Source organism: Anopheles maculipalpis, chromosome 3RL, assembly GCF_943734695.1.
Source record: "Anopheles maculipalpis chromosome 3RL, idAnoMacuDA_375_x, whole genome shotgun sequence".
In the NCBI taxonomy this organism is placed as follows: domain Eukaryota; kingdom Metazoa; phylum Arthropoda; class Insecta; order Diptera; family Culicidae; genus Anopheles; species Anopheles maculipalpis.
Genome location: NC_064872.1, coordinates 45,601,412 through 45,609,168, shown reverse-complemented (window position 1 = coordinate 45,609,168; position 7,757 = coordinate 45,601,412). Strand labels below are relative to the sequence as shown.

Sequence of the window (7,757 nt, the reverse complement as noted above, 5' to 3'; positions counted from 1 at the left end):
GAATGCTTGAGAAAGTAGCATTTCCAGCTACATGCGTGCGTATAGCCGGTCAAGCGCCCGATAGGGCATCGAGTAGAAAGTGTGTTCTGCCGATCGATCTACCATCTGTCGAATGGTTTAACGTTTTCGAGTGCAAATCATCCTCGTAGCAGCAACACAAATGACACACTGAGCTAACTGCTAACGGCTAGGGCAATCAACACATCGAAAAAGGTGATTGCAGGTGAAATAAGAAGGTCAGGCTCGAGGCCAATGCGCTGGCCTTTAGCACCAACACCGAAAGGGTTCGATTCGATCCATGGCGATAATCGGTCGCTTACGGGCATCATCTGTCTACTGCTGGCCAGAACGGTTGGACGAGTTTTGCATGAGCAAAATTTCTTGTTTTCGCATGAAACCCATCTCACCACGGAACGAATTCGGTGTTCGACGACGACGACGACGACGATGATGATAGCGATGCGTCGAAACTCACATATTAAACGAAAACACCAACATAAAACTTCTCGATCCGTAGCGACACCAATTGACATGCTGTACGGACGCTTCGTGGCAGCTCATATATGCGATGAAAAAATAAGCACGAAAGGGTGTGTAATAAGGAAGGGCGTCGGGTGTTGAAATGAACTTTGGCACTTGATTAACGCCAATCACCGGACCGTAGGGAAGCATGCTCAACGGCAACTCGTTGATACGATACGATAAACACGGGTAAACGCTCTCTCGAGAAACTTTGTCACCGCAATCACCTCGAAAAAGTTGCAAACATTCTATGATCTGTGCTTTTGATATATGATGTGACGGAGTGAACCACGGCTAGAGCAGACGAAATGTTACCAAAGCTGCCAAACATTTGAGGTGCATCTCCGACATCGCTGTTGGCCGCCTCCTGCAACTGCCGCCAAAATGTATACATATATGACAGTAAAATTACACCACATCGGAAATGTTTACTGACTGGGTTTTGTTTTTCAGTGTACTGAAGGAATTTTTAAACCGTTCTCTAGCATCTTCCGGCACTTTCACGGCTCGGAAGTACCGCATTTCTCAGGTTTCCATCTGAAGCCAGCTCGTAATAAACTTGTGCAATGTACAAACAGTCCCGATGCACTTGGAGTAATGCCAAGGCGAGAATTCACATCCATACGGTCGGGGGTTCTGATTAGACTAGGCAGGGTTTGAAGCTGCTGGTGTGGTGTAGGCAAAATCAATAGAACTTGCACTACGTTTGTCAGCTGGTGGTTGAGTTTCTCGTTGCACAAATTGATTTTTTTTTTTCAAATGAATGTATGTACCAGTGGCTAAAGTAAACTGCTTCCTTGCTTTTGACATGAGCTACAGGGTGTTTGTGTTCGTTAGAGAAGTTCGTTGTGTGTTTTCATGCGTCTGCCATACGCACTGCCATGATTGCTAACCCAAACCATGTTTTCTGAGGCCCATCATCGATATAATTTCAACCAACTTGTTTCAACTAGCTTGTCAATCATAAACCTATTACTAACGGCCTTTTGCTGTTTGGTCTTTCTATTGATGTGTACCCCAAATGGTAAAAAGCTTGTAAGTAAACCACATTTTATGATTATTACTGTAGATTGAGCATGGATTTCTTAGATGAAATTAAACACAACACGATCGTTTGAAACATTCCTTTCAACAGCTTCGCTCAATAAATCAATTATAATTTTCACTTATCACTATCACCTTAAGAATTTTGGGACCCTTACAATTTCACTCTAAATTATAGTTCAAAACATAATAAACAAACACTTTCTATTGACTTAACAACTCCCCAAACAACTCACATTCTAAATTAGGTTTCGCGACGCATAAAATATAAAATCACACCAATGATTCCTACACGTAAACCGAGCAAACCAAACATCCGAAGCACAACAATCACAACAAACATCAACTCTTCCTGCTACTGTTGCAATTATTATTCATCATATTCCATCACATAGCAGCAGATCCGAAAGGCAAAATGCACCGGTACTGCCAACTACAGCATCAATTATAATCCAACATGCAACGACACACGTAACAAACGCGACAACAACTTAGTGAATTATGCATAATCGTTTTGGGGTTTGAATATTTCAACATATTCAAAACAACATACTTCTTCACGCCCGGTGAGGGATCAGATTTTATCATTGGCCCGGAACAAAAGCTAAACTACTCACTCCATCATGCACAAACTGGCAAACGAACGAATCGTGGCAAAGCGAATACAAATTCACCAACAGCAGTCTATGATGCGGTAAAGTAGGGCCTACTATCTTCTAACGTTATAATTAACAACGTTAATGTATGAAAAATTGTAACAACTCTGTACATGCACGCAGTACGAAGCGCAGATCGCTTGTACAACAAAGCGTATCCGTGCGTATCCGCGTTCAACGTATAATTAGATCGCTACAGCGTGAAACATAACGCGGATGAATTTTGTAACAATCAAAGGAACAATTGGCACCGTGTAAGGAAAGAGGTGTCCTATGCGAATATTTCGACAAGTACCACATCCTAGTGCAGATATGCAGTGCTCTATGCATTTTGGATAATACGTAACAATTGTTATGCTATGAATTTTTAACTTTTTCACTGAAATAAAATTAGTAAAGTTATTAAATTATACAATAATTATCTTACACAGCACAGGTATTCTAACAAATGAATTTGATTTTAAGACAACAACACGCCATTTTGTGTATACACAATCAAAAACAAGTATTTAGCAGCGTCCACCCCATGACAAGGAGCTAAATGGCAATTTAATAGTATGATTTTCGATTGCCTTTCGAACTGGGAATGCGACGGGGTGATTCATTCTTAGGAACATGCTTTAAAATGTTCATCAGTTCTAAGAATTCCTTACGCCACAAGAAGGAGGCATACTGTTTGTCCGCTGGTAAATTATATAGGGTGCATTGTCGACCATTGCATTGTATTTGAAATGTGGTCGAATTGAAACTTCACGTGATACCTCGAATGAGTGCTGTCTCATTCTAGCGCCTAGTGCATTAAACTACAAATAGGGTTGATTTGTTTTTTTTTTCTTCCACACATTCCGTCTGGTATAAAACCTTTCATTTAACTGAACGCCTCCTTGACCACATCGTCAAAGTGAAAGAAAGAATACAAATGAAAATTTGTTTTCCGTATTATTTTTTTTTTTTCGTTTTAAAATCCATAGTTCGTATGATTACTCTCCTGGCGCCAAAAGCGAGACGCTAGCAGAAAACACTATCGATTTTTTTTTTCACCAGAAATAAGCACCACATTCAAAATTGTTGGGCATAATTCCAACATAAATCAATTGATTGTACATCTGTTCTTGCTACCAATGCTGCTAGCTAGTGGTAATGAGACACCTTGGCACCGGTTGCCCATGTTCAATTTATTATTTACATCCTTTATAGCAGCTAAGTGAATTGAAATTATCGATAAGCTGATGGGACACGAAGTGACAACACCTGATAACGCAAGAAGATTACACGCATGTGGATCGTTCAAATGTAGCGCCGTCGCTTTGAACTAGTATGGAAAGTATGTTTTGCATTGTTTAAACTTTCAACTGAAAATCATCACTTCACGTAAAACACTGACTCACTGAACGCACGTGCAACCGCTACTTCCGATCGCTTTGAAAGGTTGTAGGAAAGAAAATTTCCCAAAATAGGGGGAAAAAACACATCCTGATTCGTGGAGAATAAGTTTCAAGCTTGCCAAATAGAGTAAAATAGTAATAGGAACAAAATCGCAGCGCAAAACAAAATAAAACACAGACACAAACAAACACACACACACAGCTTAAGAAACGACGTGCAATATCTTCCATTCGTGACTAAATTACAGCGCCCCGCCAAATGGGAAGCCGGCACAAACTTTTATGATGGTTTGTTTTAATTCCAAACAGCACACAACGTCACGGAACGGATTCCAAACCCAATCCGAACACTATCAACTAGCCGTATTAACATACACACGGTAACCGAACCGCAAAAAAAAAAAAAACGAACGTTGGCACTTGATCAACGGAGAAAGCACAAACGAACTTACAAACGTGGAACGATTGTGTAGTTTTGTTTTTCAATAGATTTGATTCTTTTTCCGTTTGCTTCGCCGGAACCGTGTGTCCAACTGTTTGCCACCAATCACATCAACTACCACCGATCGACTGCGTTGCTGCGAATGTTGGCCAACGGATGAAATGTGGCGTCGCGTGTTCTGAAGCGCTCAAGGTTTAAATTCTAATTGAGTGCTTCAACAGTGAAATGGGGCGCAACGCGCATGTGCAGCAAAAGGATACTCATTTAAACCGTCTATTGGCGTAAATGACGCGAGATTTTTTAACATATTTCAACCCATACGAAAGATCGAATGTAAAGAAATATATTTTTTTATTTAAGTACGAATATTTAAATCAAATCAAATATAAATTACGCCGTTCTTCTACGCCGCATTACGCCGCATTTCTTAAATAACCCACTGTTGGTAAGATATCTCGTAATGAGATACCTAAGAACACTCAGCACTCAACGTTCCAGTGCCTTCCCCTGTGCATAAATAACGTGTTCCAGTGCCAATTAGAGCCAAACCTGTCGGTAACAGACAAATCCACAACAATTCAAGGAATGCAACGATACGACATGGGAAGCATGCAAGCTGTTAAAAAGATGTTATTTTAAGTTGTGAATACAGTTTTTTTTACTATCACTTTATTAGAAAAAACTTATTTACATACACCGAGGGGTAATCCGAGGGCATAATAACAAGCGAGATGCAGATTACGAAATTTCCATCAAGACTCCTTGTCAAACACACTCGCAGCATTTCTATACAACTACAGAAGCCAGAAATGGCAGTCCAAAACCTCAAAAAAAGCCTACCACGACTCCTCTATCCTTGTCAGCAGGCTAGACAGACTTTACCGACTGGGTTGTACGGTATCATTCTCACGACATGACTAGCCCAGTGCCCAGAACCGAGTCTAATTTGCTGCACCATGTGAAGTGACAGTACGTGAAATACAGTTGACCTTTGTGGTGGCTCCTCCCTTGTCCTTCCACACTTCTTCTTCTTCTTGGCCTGCTCTAGATTGAGCACATCGCGTCGACATGGCCAGGACTTCAATCAGTTTCCAGGAAACTCGATCTAGGGCTGCAGTCCTCCATCCACGGCTGCATCCGATCTCCGACAGGTTAGACTCTACTTGATCCAGCCAACGAGCTCGTTGTCGGCACGTCGCTGACGAGCACCTTCTTGGTAGGGCATGAGTCCGGCATCCTCATCACGTACCGCAGCCAACGTATCCTTGCAGCTTTGATTACTGTCAGGATATCAGCTCAGCTAGCTCGTGGTTCATTCTCCTTCGCCACACGCCCTGATCGCACACACCGCCAAAGATAGTCCTTAGCACCCGCCGTTCGAAAAAGGCGTCCTCCGTCAGCATAGTCCAAGACTCGTACCCGTAACCGTTTCGTGCGTTGTTGGAGTCTTCTGGATCGGAGGAGTTTGTGGAGTCCGTAGTAGGCAAGTTCTTCCACACATACGAAGCCAAAACGTCTTCTGAGAATCTTCCTTTTGAACGTGATTAAGAGGATTTTGTCAGTGTTCGACATAGGTTATGGCTTAGAGGCTTATGTGAGTACGGAGAATGAAAATGTTCTATACTGTTTCATCTACGTCCTTAACGACAGATATTTTGAGTGGTGAAGTTTGCTCATGCTGTAGTATGACCGTTGCACCATTGTTATTGTTCGCTACCGATACGCTAGCACCGCTAATAAGCAGTAGCACCAGGCGTATCAGAACATGCGTCAACTTCCAACACACACACATTCATACGATCCTTGAGAGAGCAGCAATAGAGCAAAACACCACCGCCGGTAGGTGGTGAGAAGACCACACCGACGAAGACGAAAGAGAGAGGATTCCCGAACGCTGTCGCCGATCACGATGGCCATCCTCGAATCCTGGGATCCTCGGATCCTCGTTGCGCGTGACATCAACGTGTGATATCCGCCGTCCAAATCCTTCTGGATTGTTCCTTTGTGTGTCGGGCGACACTCTGGAGGAGTATAAAACAACGACAGGATCCTCAGGTTCTGTTCTGTTCTAACCTGGCAAAAAGATCATCACGGTGAAGTAATAAAGAAATAGGATTAAGTATAAGTAAATAGGTGTTTCCCTGTTAAACCTCATCCGAAAAATATCATCCGTGGCAACTACAGAGCCCCAACAGTTTTATTTCCTAACTTTTATCTATGCAGGACGTTAAATATGCTCTTGTTCTTCTACGGCTCTACAGCTACAACAAGGCCTTGGCCTCTCGTTACTGGTTTACTAGATTTTATTTACCCGTAAATGTCCTGTACACGGAGGGACTATCCGGACAGCATTCAATACCTATCATATGTTCAATTACATCGAATGAGGAATGAAACCGAAAAAGCTTTAGCCAAAACTATATATCTATTGCATAAAAATATTGGTTACAAAGACGTGAAAATTCGATGATTTACATTCGCATGTCTCCGAGACAGTTAGCAAGCAGGCCAATGGTGTAATGAGGAACAGAAAAACTCACGCAAGTTATCGTGAGAACAGAACAGCACAAGAATTAAGCTACATGAGACATATACACATTGCAATAAGCCACAATAATCGATGCATAAATCCCCAGTAAGTGTGTAGTTGAATCATTTATTATATGAAATACATATAGCGCTTGCGTTTTTAAGAATAGGAAAAATGATATGCCAATACAATGAGGCAATTCTTTTACATAGTTCATCAATCACTTACAAACCAACCATAATAATCTCTGATAGTTCTCAGGATTGGACGAATCAAAGTAGCATTCAATGAAGCTCCCAACACTCCATCAACATTTCTGAACGGTTATGATGCAATATTCAAACCATAAACCATTCAAATAGAAAAGAAACCACTTGAGATTGCTTAAGCGTTTCTGTCTCAACATTTTCTCTACCAAATTGAGCCTCCCAACAAAAACACGCAACCGACTGCAATAAACACACCTTGCTGTTCATCCTTCATCATAACCACTCGCTGCCACCTTCTTCACCTTCTGCCACAAATAGAAAAATGGCAACGGTATAGAGTGTTCGGACCCAACCACCACTGACGGTGAGAGAGACCGAGGGATTAGCAACTACACCGCGGCACGCTTTATTTGGTGCCAACACAATATAAATGTACTTACACACACTTAATGAGCCGTGTAACTGTTAAATCTCATTACTACTGTTCTGCTCTGAAGTGTTTTTACAGTCGTTCTTGTTATTGTTTTCCGAAACTTCTTTTCTTCGCCTTTCTTCACCACCGTAAGGCATCTTCCAGCTCAAAGTACGCCCAAAAGCCTTTGTTCCTCGCACATCGTCTCGACGTCTCCGGCATGCGTCAGACGATGTGTTTCTGTTTGTTTACACTCCTTAAGGCCGGGCTACATTGATCGTACTCCTGAGTGTAATTTTTGTGAACGCATACGCCATCTAGCGGCGGCGGGTCGAAGCTAGAGGCTGGTATAATTTATCTGTCAAAAAGCGTTTTGGGTCGAGGAGCCTATAATTTTGATCACAAACCAGTAAACAAACAGCTCGGTGAGTATGTTCGATATTTTGTCGTGTATGTTTTTTTGAAAATATGTGGTAATTTAACATACATATTGTATTTCTAGCCATGGAACAAGCAGGAAGCAGTGGACGCAATGAAAAAATAGTAAGTACAACTGT

The 7,757-nt window shown here is 41.8% G+C and overlaps 1 protein-coding gene across 1 annotated transcript in view; it reads right to left on the bottom strand.

Moving 5' to 3' along the window:
- The window catches only part of LOC126564842 (beta-ureidopropionase), a 300,108-nt gene extending 296,301 nt beyond the window's left edge, over positions 1 to 3,807 (bottom strand). Inside the window, exon 1 of the mRNA XM_050221961.1 lies at positions 3,794 to 3,807. The gene's annotated coding sequence lies outside the window, so the exon portion shown is untranslated. The remainder of the gene's footprint in view (positions 1 to 3,793) is intronic.
- Positions 3,808 to 7,757: the final 3,950 nt, after the last annotated feature.